Source organism: Pelecanus crispus, chromosome W (genome assembly GCF_030463565.1).
Source record: "Pelecanus crispus isolate bPelCri1 chromosome W, bPelCri1.pri, whole genome shotgun sequence".
In the NCBI taxonomy this organism is placed as follows: domain Eukaryota; kingdom Metazoa; phylum Chordata; class Aves; order Pelecaniformes; family Pelecanidae; genus Pelecanus; species Pelecanus crispus.
This window is the reverse complement of record NC_134675.1, coordinates 2,354,414-2,368,993: the sequence shown is the minus strand read 5'-3', so window position 1 is coordinate 2,368,993 and position 14,580 is coordinate 2,354,414.

The following is a 14,580-nucleotide window of genomic DNA, read 5'->3' as shown; positions in this document are numbered from 1 at the left end:
TGATGCTGTGTGTAATCCCTGCCACAGCAAATGATCTGTAATTGCAGTCTCACACAGTGCAAAATACCAAACAAAATAAAATTAGCCTTTTGTTGGTCCTTGTACCATTCATTGGCTCGTCAGCCATTCACTGTATTCCAACAGGTGTTCAGGTCGTTATAGCTGAAAGTGAAGAAGCATTGATTTGAAGTAGTGTATTTGACAATACTCTCAGAAATCTCTGAGATTTTATCCTACTATTTCACATCAGTAAGAGCATTAAGACAGTACGTAATAAAAGTGCAAATTCTGCATGAGGAAGATAGCATTAGTTCAGGTTTTATATTTGGATTTGCTTGAAAATTTTCACTGCATACATTACAACACTAGGTATTTAGGTTATGTTAATTTAATAACTTTCTTCACACTCATATAGCACTTTCCATATAAAAGATTCACATTTTCTCATAAATATTAAATCATTTGTGGAACAATAACTGAAGAAAAACCCAGCTAATGCAGTTTTGTACTTCCAAATTCACTTCTTTCTTAAGAAAACCCTTAAGATGAACAATATAGATAGATTCTATTAATACAATTTTAATAATTCAGGAATTCAAACAGAAAGAAGAGAATGAGACAGGCTTGGGCAGTTAAGCGCTGTCACTGATTTCCTTGGGGTGAGTTTCTAGAAACTTCAGTCAGCACAGACTGATTACAGACTTGGTAGGTAAAGAGTCTGTACTAAGGAAAACCAGTCCAGCCTGCAGGAGCTGAATGTGACTTCAAATGAACTGCCTTTTTTATCAGCCAAAAATGGCTGTTTCATGCAGAGAGACCACAGATATACCCTATCCTGTCACCCAGGCAGAGAGAAGCCACAAGCAGTGGGTCTGCAGTGCTACAGTGATACGTATTTCAGGTCACAGGCTTCTTCTGTGAGCACAGATCAGCTACCACAAACCAGTTTTGCAGCAGTTCCTTTTTTTTGGCTTTGCATCCTGACTGACCCACTTGACACATTTTTAGTAACAAGGTTCTGAGCTCAGCTTGCATCTCAGTTCTTTACTACATAGAGCAAGAGCAGCCTAAAGGAAGGCTGAGTCATATTGCATAATACAGTAGTACATAGAGCAATACATAAACTACAGCTTATGAATATATGTTTGCCTATGATGTGTGATTAGTTTTTGTGAAGCAAATAATCGCAATATACTTATGCAATAAATGCAAAATATGAGTTACAGCAGGAAACTGAAGCACAAAGAAGTTACAAAACCAGGTGAGTTTGGACTTCTGAGTTGGATTTGGTTTCCTGTTTGAGTACCCAAAATGTACCAGACAAGAAGGTAAATGAAGCTTGCAGAATCAGTGGGAAATAATGGGATGATGAATTGTGATTGCTACTTCAAACTCAACATCTGCTACCTTAAAATAAGGTGCATGATATTTAATGCTATGCACTTTATAGTTTTTAATGCCTTAGAATAACAATGTATGAAAAAAGCTAAACATAGCAGAACTTATTTGAGGCATTGGGCATTGTTTGACAAATATTACAGAACAGTGCTAACCTTGAAAAATAAATCCAACTATAGTAAAATGTGAATTTTTTCCAAACTTACTTTTGAACTATATTCTTTATATTTTTCAGAAATTTAATCTCATTAAGTGAGGGTTTAAAATAGGACATTAGCAGTGAAAATATAATTTAATACTGGAGTACTGCTAACAGTAGCTCTCCAGTGACTATCTAGACAGCTGTGAAAACTTAATAAAACTGTATTTCCTCATATATATATTGCTATTTTAGCACCATGTAGACTCAGATGTTTAATTAAGATAGTTGCTTATATGGCCCCAGTTAGTCTTTTTACCATGAAATGGAGATTTGATATGGCCTTCTATCTACTCCTTATTTTAGTTAAGCTGAGCTGTAAATCTCTTTTTTTTTTTTTCATTGTTGGCTCCATTTAAGCTATTCTCCTTTCTCCCCTCCACAGTAATTGATCCCCTTCATAGACCAAGTTATAGAATATACATTGACTCCTATTTCAAATGAAAACTATTCTGTACTGTGACTATTATTTAGAACATTGTATCTTCACTGTATTGACAAACAATCCATTAATTTGAAACAGTATCTGATTACTCTTGTTAAAATTCAGTGTATTTGAACCTGAATTCATACCAATTCAGCCTTAGTCTCCATTTTTCTATCTTTATTTGATACATTTAGCAATCGTGTTCCCTGTGCATGTATTATTAAGGATAGGTTTAGGACTAGAGTTTGTCATAGTTTTTCAATTTTCTTAAAGAAGCCTATGTAGGCAGCATGGAATAAGTAACATTTTATGCCTCATAAATACATCTGGATATATACATCTTTATTTGAATTTTGTACTTTCCAAGATTTTCAAGAGAAGTACTAGTAACAGGATGGTCTACTCCACTGAGAGGCAGAGGGCCTGAAAACCTGGTTTTGTTCTTATCAGATCCAACTGGGAAGTGCCCAAGGCTTTCTATATAGAACTGGAGGGTATTAATTAAACTGGAGCTTTAATTTGAGGAAAGGTGATGGATACTGGGATACAGGAAAAATACCAATAGAATAATTTAGGCCATTTTGCACAGGGAGAGTCAAACTGTGGTCAAAATAGGGATTGTAAAGATTTTTGGTCAACAACCCCAACTGCTAATAGTGTGGGTAATTCTGTGCAGTCCTAAGCTTCCAGAAATTTCTTATAAATTATTGGACACCTCTTTTGGATATTAAAATGGTAACTAAATAGAAATTATAACTAATGAACCTACAGTGAAAAGAAACCTCTTCTCTCGGCTAATAGCACAGATTTAGATTATCCCAGAAACATGATTATGAAAGTGTGGAATAAACTAGCTAAACTATTTTAGCAGCTTTAGCTGGAAGAGTAAAAATCACTCAGAAGTTTTGGTTATTGATTTTAATGCCCAGCCTCCAACCATATGACTGAAATGAACATTTGTTCTCTTTGCTGTCACAAAATGTGAAATTCAAGGAGGTTATATTTTGCAAGAACTTAAGTGGCCCATATGCCACATATTTAAATTTGCCTGTCTCTTCCATCCTACCATGTGACTTGCACTAATGTAAAATTTTCTGATGTGTTTCCTGGAGGATGAAGCTCATTGCTGCTCTTCCAGTACTGCCCTTCTGCAATTCACTTCTGCCAAATTATGTTTAAGCAGAATTTTGTCCTACTTAAAAAAAGGTGAAAGTTAAATCCTGTTGTCCAAGCTTTTACAACTAATTATACACGTTATACAAGGTTCAATAACTGGCAGGATCCCATTTAGGCTGTTGCCTAAAAGGAGCAATAGGAGGATATTTTGATCTTCTTACTTAATTGAATAATTCTGTTGTGCAGATTCTGTAGTAAATTGTTTCTTCGTTTCTTGTTTTAATTTATCTTAAAATTACCAGAGATACTGTAGTGATTTGCTTCATATAAATGCATGTAATAACAATGACTAATCTTTTTATAAACAAAAGTTAGCTTTGGAAAAATAAATTTCTATTTAATAAGGAGAATATTGATACTTCTACCACCCTAACTTAATATCTCCCTATTGCAAGACCTGAAAAACAGGAGGCACTATATAATTCAGAAATTAAAAATCCATGAATGCTTTCACTGATTAGACTATATGAACATAATTTTCATATTTGTATTTGAATAGCAAGGGACTAAACAAACAGATATTCTTTGCTCAGCCTGGTTAAACTTTTGGAAATATACTACCTAATTGGAAAATACCCTCCAGAAAGATGCTCAATGCACAGAAGTGTGTGCCAAATGATGATGCTTTTGAGAAACCATTTTCATGAGTTTTGCTGAAAATCATACAGCTACCAAATAACAAAATATTAAAAAGAAAAGCTATTTCTGAGACAGTAGTAATTTTGGGTTTAGTGGTTATGGAACAGACCTCAGCACCAGCAAAAGGACACAAAAATTGGAGAGCGATATTATTCTTAAAATTAAGGCAGATTTTCAGATTTCCATTGTTACTACTGTTCTAGAAAAACCCTAGCAATCATAATCAATTATTTCTTATTAGGAAGAATGGCAGAGAAAGCAAAGGTATCAATGACCATTGAACAAAAATGCAAGGAATAGGATTTATTACTGGAGACCAAAGAATTTCATTCTAAAGTAGACATCTATGCTTTGTCAGATGTATCACACCCTATTTCTATTTCTATTTCTTGCTATTAACTATAAATGGTGTTTTGGATAAGTAGTTCAGATGTGCAGGGATAAATTGCAGACAGGTTCATTTAGTCAAATGAATCACATCCAAAAAGGAATTAAAAATTGGGCAAGGTTTTGGAGCTATAAGGCAAGTTTCTGCTTATGATATGTATTTGACCATCTGTCTGAGGACCTGTTGGAATATGCAAGTCATTGTAGACTTCAGGAACCCTGAAAAGAAGAGAAAGAAAGGCATGTAAATTTACTGGAAAGCATTCTAGTCCCATGATCAAGGGAAAACAGAGAATAGAGAAGGCAAACGATTTGTTACATAACTAGAATGAAATTGAAAACTTCTGTGGAGCCCTAGGCCACTTTCCAAGAAAGTAGTTAAAAGAAGTGATAGTAGTTACGGGACTACAATGTTCAGTATCATTATAAAAAAATATTGATTAACAAGAAAGGGCATGAAAGAGACCCAAAAAACATTTTTTTTTTAGAACTTGAAAAACAGAAAGCCTTACAGAAAAAAACTTTATCAGTTCAGTTTGACTGGTTTATCAAAAGAAAGATGAAAAATGTACTTGCATCTCATAGGGGGAAAATAAAAATTAACAAAGAATGAAGTCATCCAAGAAAAGCACAATAGCAATGACTTGAAATTAAAAACATAAAAATAGAAAATATGCTACTTATCCATAAAAATTAACGTGGCTAGTCATTGGAACAACCAAGTATATTCAGATGAGGACTAAATGTTTATTTCCTTCAACAGACTCAACTTGTTTGGCTCAAACTTCGGTTAAACAGATAAAACTTTACAGCCCATGTTACATGGGAGATCTAAATCAATGATCTCATGATTATACATGACCTTTAACATCTGCGATTCTGTGATTTTCAGTTTTTAGAAAACCCACATTTAGTATAAGTGACATAGAATAATTTGAAGAAACCATCATATGCTTTTTGTCCTATTCTCCCTGTTCTCCGTCCCAAAACAAACACTGCAAAATAAAATTAATCTGAATCTAACTTAAATCTGAAGCTGAATATGGATCTTGTAGACCTATATCCAAGATGAGTAAAGCAGTTGTATATGTAAATCTCCATTGTAATAACCTAACATTTTATTACTGTACCAGCCAAGTAACTACCTTTGTCCTTCATAACACTGAAAGTTACCTACCCTGGGATTTTTGAGTACAGTTATCACTATCCTCTCCCTCCTACCCAGCATCAGCAGCTACTGTATGTAAAGGACTCAACCCTAGTCCTGGAAAGGAGTCACTCTATGGTGTGCCTGAGCAATTAATGCGGGTGGTTAATATGTAATAATGAAAATACTGAAAGACAATTTAGTAAGCTGATGAGTCTGATGGACAGCTACTTAATTGCACAGGAGAAAGTTAATTCACTACTGAAGCGTCATTATTTAAGTAATGCTTGTCTGTTCAACAGGCATCTACTTAATAGAGATGTTATTAAAGCTAAATTACAACAAAGCTGTGAGACATCCATCTAAACAAGACAGGCAAGTCAAAATGAGTGATGAGATATTAATTTTAGTAATTTTCAATTTAGCCATTTATTGTAATTACTGTTGGATGCCATATCTTTCATTGCTTCATCTGTCACTTCATGTTTGGAGCCACCTCATTTGTATTTTTGTTGTTCTAAGTACATGAGTAATATAGAACTTTTTTATTATTATTATTATTTAAACAGTTATTCAGTTGCAGAAGTGATATGAAAACAGGATGAGATATGAAGCAACTGAAATTAGGTTTTAATATGAACTAAAATAACCTCAACTGCTAGATGAACATGGGCATGTGGGAATCTCAACTAAATTTTCAGTCTCTTGTGGTTGCAACAGAAAAGCTTTAAAATGTAATAAAAGTGTTACCTGCAAGATATAAAATTAGAATAGATATTTTTAAAGCTCTGTTGCTATTATTTAAATCTGATTGGTTTTAAAACAAGCTTTTGTTCTGGACCAGAGAGAGGAGTTAAATATTAATATAAATAATAGACTGCAGTAATATAGATCTTGATTATTAAAGTTATATCAAAACAATACCTAATCCACCCAAAGCACTAAAAACATGGACCAAAGAAATTTAGGGGAAAGACAATTCCTCTAATGCACTCTTGTGCATTTCTTTCTATCTTCATATTTTTAATATCCTCCAAAATATCAATAACACAATTTAATGTTCCCAAAGGTTTTCATTGCCAATCAGCAACAGAAACTAAATGCAACATGTACCCACATTTCCACAATATGAGGTGGGTGTTGGTCTCTTCTCCCAAGTAGTTAGCGATAGGACAAGAGGAAACGGCCAGGGAAGGTTTAGATTGGATATTAGGAAAAATTTCTTCACGGAAAGGGTAGTCAAGCATTGGAACAGGCTGCCCAGAGAGGTGGGGGAGTCACCATCCCTGGAAGTGTTCAAAAAATGGGTAGACGTGGCACTCGGGGACATGGTTTAGTGGGCATGGTGGTGTTGGGTTGATGATTGGACTGATGATCTTAGAGGTCCTTTCCAACCTTAATGATTCCTAGTTTTTCTTTCATTATAAATAATCCAGCCACCAAGCCAGGAAACATGAAATTGCTACTCTACCCTTAACTGGTTTAGTGGTGGACTTGGTAGTGTTAGGTTAATGGTTGGACTGGATGATCTTAAAGGTCTTTTCCAACCTAAACGATTCTATGATTCTATGATTCTATATTTGGATGGTAATACAAAATTGAAACTCCTTTCTTTCCTACTTTTATGTCCATTATATCAAGAGATCAATATATGGGGGCAGCCTCACAAATTTTGTTATTGTCAGAATTTATCCTGCACTAACATAGATGAGGATACAATCCAAGAATAGACTCTTCAAATTTCATAAAGGGATAATAAGCTCGGCCACCCAGCCAGTTTTTTACCCAGCGAAGACTATGCCCGTCCAAGCCATGAGCTGCCAGCTTCCTAAGGAGAATTCTGTGGGAGACGGTGTCAAAGGCTTTGCTGAAGTCCAGGTAGATGACATCAACAGCCTTTCCCTCATCCACCAGGCGGGTCACCAGGTCATAGAAGGAGATCAGGTTGGTCAAGCAGGACCTACCTTTCATGAACCCATGCTGGCTGGGCCTGATCCCCTGGTTGACCTGCACATGCCTGTTGAGCGTACTCAAGATGAACCACTCCATAATCTTTCCCAGCACCGAGGTCAGGCTGACAGGCCTGTTGTTCCCCGGGTCCTCTTTCTGGCCCTTCTTGTAGATGGGCGCCACATTGGCAAGCCTCCAGTCATCAGGGACCTCCCCTGTTAACCAGGACTGCTGACAGATGATGGAAAGTGGCTTGGTGAGCTCCTCTGCCAGCTCCCTCAGTACTCTCGGGTGGATCCCATCCGGCCCCATAGACTTGTGAGCGTCCAGGTGCCGTAGCAGGTCATTAACTGCTTCCTCCTGGATTATGGGGGCTCCATTCTGCTCCCCGTCCCTGTCTTCCAGCTCAGGGGGCTGAAAACCCTGGGGATGACTGGTCTGGCTATTAAAGACAGAGGCAAAGAAGGCATTAAGTACCTCAGCCTTTTCCTCAGCCTTGGTGGCAATGTTCCCCTCCGCATCCAGCAAAGGATGGAGATTCTCCTTGGCTCTCTTCTTGTTGTTGATGTACTTGTAAAAACATTTTTTATTATCTCTTACAACAGTGGCCAGATTGAGTTCTAGCTGGGCTTTTGCCTTTCTAGTTTCCTCCCTGCATGACCTAACAAGATCCCTGTACTCTTCCTGAGTTGCCTGCCCCTTCTTCCAAAGGTGGTAGACTCTCCTTTTTTCCCTGAGTCCCCTCAAAAGCTCCCTATCCAGCCAGGCCGGTCGTCTTCCCCGACGGTTCCTCTTACGGCACATGGGGACAGCCCGCTCCGGCACCCTTAAGACTTCCTTCTTGAAGAAGGCCCAGCCTTCCTGGACCCTTTTGCCCTTCAGGACTGCCTCCCAAGGGACTTTCCCAACCAGCGTACTGAACAGGCCAAAGTCTGCCCTCTGGAAGTCCATGGTAACAGTTTTGCTGCCCCTCCTCTTTACGTCACCAAGAATCAAAAACTGTACCATATCATGGTCGCTAAGCCCAAGATGGCCTCCGACCATGACATCTCCCACGAGTCCTTCTCTGTTTGTAAACAGCAGGTCAAGCAAGGCACCTCCCCTGGTAGGCTCACTTACCAGCTGCGTCAGGAAGTTATCCTACACACAGTCCAGGAACTTCCGAGACTGTTTCCTCTCTGCTGTGTTTATTTCCAGCAGATGTCTGGCAAGTTCAAGTCCCCCACGAGAACAAGGGCTAGCGATTGCGAGACTTCTGCCAGCCGCTTACAGAAGGCTTCATCTATCTCTACATCCTGGTTGGGTGGTCTATAGCAGAGTCCCAGCAGGACGTCTGCCTTGTTGGCCTTCCCCCTCATCCTTACCCAGAAGCACTCGACCTTGTCATCACCACTGTCGAGCTCTATACAGTCAAAACACTCCCTGACATACAGAGCCACCCCACCACCTCTCCTTCCATGCCTATCCCTTCTGAAGAGCTTATAGCCATCCAGTGCAGCACTCCAGTCATGAGAGTCGTCCCACCACGTTTCTGTGATGGCGACTATGTCATAGCCATCCTGCTGCACAAGGGCTTCCAGCTCCTCCTGTTTGTTGCCCATGCTGCGTGCATTGGTGTAGATGCACTTGAGCTGGGCTATCAATTTCACCCCCAATGTTGCCATGCGGCCCTTGGGTTCCTCACTAGCGAGCCTGGTTATATCCCCTTCCCCCCTTCAAACCTAGTTTAAAGCCCTCTCAATGAGTCCCGCCAACTCATGGGCGAGAATCCTTTTCCCCTTTGGAGATAGCTGAACTCCATCTGCTGCCTGCAGGCCCGGTGCCGTGTAAACCTCCCCATGATTAAAAAAACCAGAATTCCACTGGCAGTACCAGCCTCTGAGCCACTTGTTAATCAGGTGAGTTTTCCTGTTCCTTTCAGCATTCTTCCCTGCCACTGACGGGATAGAGGAAAACACTACCTGTGCTCCCGATCCTGCAACCAATCATCCCAGTCCGCTGAAGTCCCTTTTGATGGCTTTAGGACTTCTCTCTGTAATCTCATCACTGCCAACCTGTACAACCAGCAGCGGGTAATAATCGGAGGGCCTTACCAGATCAGGGAGTTTCTTAGTAATGTCCCTAACCGGGCCCCAGGGAGGCAGCAGACTTCCCTGTGGGATGGGTCCGGATGGCAGATTGGGCCCTCTGTTCCCTGCAGGAGGGAATCGCCTACCACAATTACCCTCCTTTTTTTCTTAACAGGGGCAGTCGTAATCTATGGGATTGACTGACTGGCCCTCAGCAACCCCCTGGCTGGACCTTCGCCTGCACCTCCCTCCCCGCTTGCCTGGCCCTCAACTTCCAGAGCCCCGTATCTGTTGTGTAGGGGCAGCTGGGAAGGTGAGGGAGGCTGAGAGGGGATTCGCCTGCCACCCCGGGCAGGGACCTGTTTCCATTCCCCCCTGTCTCTTAGGTCCCCTCCTTCTGCTTGCCGGCAAGAGGGCAGGGGATCCTCCGCTCCTTGTGGGGCCTCCGCCTGCTGCCTTGGCCCCAGGGACGGTAGGGTGCGGCGCCACCAATCTATCTCCCTCTCACACTCCCTGATACTCCTCAGCCTTTCCACCTCCTCCTTCAGCTCTGCCACCAGGCTGAGCAGATCATCTACCTGGTCTCACCGAAGACATTTGCTTTCTGGGCTGCCCTCTGGTATGAGTGACAGGCTCAGGCACTCCCTGCAGCCAGACCTGGATGGCTGCATGTTTGTGCGGGAGCTCCGACTGGGTCGCCGCATTCCTTCTGGCGGCGGCTTTCGGGCAAGTGGTAACCATAGCTGGCAGGTATTCTCCTGGGAGGACGATGACCACTGCCTGACTTTCCCTTTGGAGCTAGGAGGGGGACTTCGCCTTCCCCGCATGCCCTGCTCGCGCAAACTGCTGCGCCACGCTCTCCTGACATGCCACTCCCTGTTTGCCCGTCCTGTTTGCCGCGTTTCTGGTCACTCGTGCTCCCTGGGGGCTGCTTTTATAGGTGGGGGTTTGGCCGCCGTCACTCCGGGCCCCACCCACGCTGCGTCAGAGCTGCCCCACGTCAGCAGCTCGCCCTTTCCTGCTCTTTCCCACTCTAGGCAGGGGGCTGGGGTGCCCTCTCTCTCCCTGCGCTTTTGCCGCCTTAGCAAGGGTGCCCCGGCACCAGCATCCGCTCCGGAGCCCTTTGCCTCGGTGACTGCGCTCAAGTGGCAGTTACACGGGGTTTTAAACTGCCGTCGTCACTCCTGTTCCTGCCCACGCTGTGTCAGAGCCGGCGCACGTCAGCAGCTTGCCCTTTCCCGCTTTTTCCCACTCTAGGCAGGGGGCTGGGGTGCCCTCTCTCTCCCTGCCCTTTTGCCGCCTTAGCAAGGGTACCCTGGCATGAGCGTCTGCTCCGGAGCCCTTCGCCTCGGTGACTGCAGTAACTTCTCCAGCAGTTATTAACAATAAAGACCACTTGTGGCAACCGTATATCCCAGTTGTGGTGTGAGACGTCAGCATGTCTTTTAATCAAGCCATTGGTTCGTTCAACTATGCTGCTGGCCTGAGGGTAATATGGTGTGTGGAACACCTATTTAATGCCTTCCCCTCATGCCCAGTCCTGTACCACTGTGGCCATAAAATGAGACCCATTATCACTTTGGATATATTCAGGAATGGGTAAAACACCAAACCACCCTTGCAATGCTTGGACCGTCTGATCTCTGGTGGCAGTGCTAACAGCTGTAGCCGTTGACAGTCCTGATACTACCTCTACTCCTACTAAAATATATCTCTTCCCATGGGATGGCCTCAAGGGCCCGACATAGTCAATCTGCCAGGTGCTCCAAAGAGCCTTGCCTTGTCTAATATGCTGGGCCGGAGCTTGATTCGGGTGATCAGCCTTGAGCCTTATTTGGCATTGTGGGCAAGTGGTGAGGATTGCCTCACGGGTTTTCATAGGCACTGGCCAACCTCTAAATTGGCATTCATAATAGAGATCTGCTTTCCCTGAGTGGCTTCGCTTAATGTGCAGCCATTCAGCTAGTTGATCTCAATCTTCCTTTTCACTAGTGACCGCCCTGATCCAAGCTAGATGGTCTACTCGGTGGTTCTATTTTGCAGCGGGTGTTCCATCCCGCGCATGGCCTTTTACCCATCCCACCTTCAAAGGTCAGGATCTCCCTATTGCCAGAAGACGTTGCCAGTCCTCTGTTCTCCACACCTTCATGTGACCCATTTCCCATTTACTAGATACCCATTGACATATCCATTCCATAGCGCCCTTGTAGGTCACGTAGGAATCAGTGTAAATGACGGTAGCGCCATTTTCTGTGGCCAATAGGAGAGCTTGCAATTCTCCCACTTGTGCGCTGCCTTCACCCTCTTCTTTGACTGTCTTCCCGGTGCCAGTTTCTAACACTACTGCCTTATATTGCCACCTGGATCCCACTCAACGAGCAGATGCATCAGCAAACCATACTCCCTGCACGTCTAAGTTTGCCACGAACTCGGGCACTTCTTTAATTGGAGAGGGCTTATAAGGTTGACCTAACAAGGTTGGGTCTGAGTTTACAGGTTATTGTAACTTGGAAGCCTTGGTCAGGCCTTCCTTCAATGGAAGCAATTGGCTAACCCCTTCTATGCATACCATTTCCGAACTGTGGCCTTCTGAGCTACTCTCTTGGGAAGGTGTGATCCATTAAGGATCGAGTTTAAGAGGGGAAAAGGGCCCTGTACTATGACATCTTGTAGGGTGCGCAACTTCTCAGTCTTTTTAACTGCTCTAGTGAGGAAAAGGACCCCCTTTTCCCAAACTGAGTACCATTGTTCAGTCTCCTTGAATGAGGTGGAGGAGAACAACAAAGGCCTTGCCAGTCCCTGTGGTCCCTTTTGGAACACACCACAGTATGAGGCATGGGTGGCAAATCCCCACTCCACTCTTAATGGATCTCGTGGGTGCAGTGGGCCTAGCCTCTGGTAGGCCTTGAGTTCATCCTTCAGGATATTAAGGGCTTCTGTGTGTTGCGGAGTCCAATCCCATTCCCTATTCTTTTGAAGCAAGTCATATAGAGGGTGGGGCACACCCACCAACACTAGTGAGAATCTTAATTCTTTCCTTTGCTATTTATTTCTGTGGATGGAATTGGAAGGAAGAGGGGGAATAAATACTCGCTGAGAAAAGTGTTGAAGACAGATTTCTAAGGCTAAGTAGCATTTGACGGGCATGTTGGAATAACTACTTGGATAAAAACTGAAAGAACATTTGCTTACTTACAAAAAATACACAGAACTACTCCATGTGTGAAACTGCTTATTAACCAGTTCTTCTTTAACATAACATATGCAAAGGCCATTTTTCTCAGTGAAAGGAAGCTATTATGAAATGAGTCTCATCTATACTGTTAAATTACTGTCCAGCATATAACCATACTTTTTCCTTGGAGTCAAGGTGTTAGGAATTCAGCTCTCACCTGCTATTTTTTAAACAATATTTCCTTTCAGGCATTTGATGAACCCCTAAGGGGTTTGTTGCTTACATATTTAGGTCTTAATTCCATAATATTTCCCAACAGTAGTTTCCAGCTGATGATTAATATCTTCTTTCTCTGATTCCTACAGTTATTGTACTATGAAAACCAGAAAAATGAGGGTCTTTTTGAGGAAAAAAAAACACACACAAAAACTGCTTGGGGGAACTAAGGAAATTCAATAAATAGAGATTACAATTATTAAACTGTGAAAACCAGGTGTCAAGGTTGTCTGCTATCAGGCTTCCTTTCCTAAAACATTCCTGAGCCCAAGATAGCTCAAAACATACTGCTACAAGACCTGATGTCTATTCTGGGTCCTATTTGCTCCTTCTTTGGAAGATATTTCAACAATTTTAAATGTGCCTCAAATGACCTGACAAGTTCTAGCTGTGCTGACAGTATGACACCAATACCTTATACTGGAAGCAAAGATGCCAGGCCACCTGGGATAGTGCTGGAAGCCAGGGCTACGCGAAGGCTGATCAACTACTGAACTGCCCCCGAGTTTTATCAGGGGGGCTGGGGACAGGGACAGCTAGTTATTCCACTCCAGAGGGGATCCTGGTGCTCAGGCAGCATGTAGGACCCTGGGGTGGAAAAAGGATGACCCAAAGCAACAGTAATAGGTGTCCCCATTGTCATTTGAATAGAATAGAATAGAATAGAATAGAATAGAATAGAATAGAATAGAATAGAATAGAATAGAATAGAATAGAATAGAATAGGCTATATCAGTTGGAAGGGACCTACAACGATCATCTAGTCCAACTGCCTGACCACTTCAGGGATGACCAAAAGTTAAAGCCTGTTGTTAAGGGCATTGTCCAAATGCCTCTTAAACACTGACAGGCTTGGGGCATCGACCACCTCTCTAGGAAGCCTGTTCCACTGTTTGACCACCTTCTCAGTAAAGAAATGCTTCCTAATGTCCAGTCCAAACCTCCCCTGGTGCAGCCTTGAACCATTCCCATGCATCCTGTCACTGGATACCAGGGAGAAGAGGTCAGCCCCTCCCTCTCCACTTCCCATCCCCTCAGGAAGCTGGAGAGAGCAATGAGGTCGCCCCTCAGCCTCCTTTTCTCCAAACTAGACAACCCCAGAGTCCTTAGCCACTCATCCTCACAGGACTTGCCTTCCAGCCCTTTCACCAGCTTTGTTGCCCTCCTCTGGATCCATTCAAGGACCTTCACATCCTCCTTTAAATTGTGGGGCCCAGAACTGCACAAAATACTCAAGGTGAGGCCGCACCAACGCTGAATACAGCGGGATAATGACCTCTCTTGACTGGCTGGTTATACTGTGTTTGATGCACCCCAGGATGCACTTTGCCCTCCTGGCTGCCAGGGCACACTGCTGACTCCTGTTGAGCCTGCTGTTGACCAGCACCCCCAGATCCCTTTCTGCAGGGCTGCTCTCCAGCCACTCCTCTCCCAATTTATACTTGTGCCCGGCACTATTCTGTCCCAGGTGCAGATTCTGGCATTTGGACTTGTTAAATTTCATGCCAATGACGATTGCCCAGTGCTCCAATGTATCTAGATCCCTCTGCAAGGCCTTCTGTACCTCAAGGGTGTCAACAGCACCTCCTAGTTTAGTATCGTCAGCAACTTGCCAATGGTGCATGAAACTCGTGCATACAGATCACTGATAAATATATTTGTCCTGGTTTTGGCTGGGACAGAGTTAATTTTCTTCCCAGTAGCAGGCATAGTGCTGTGGTTTGGATTTAGGATGAG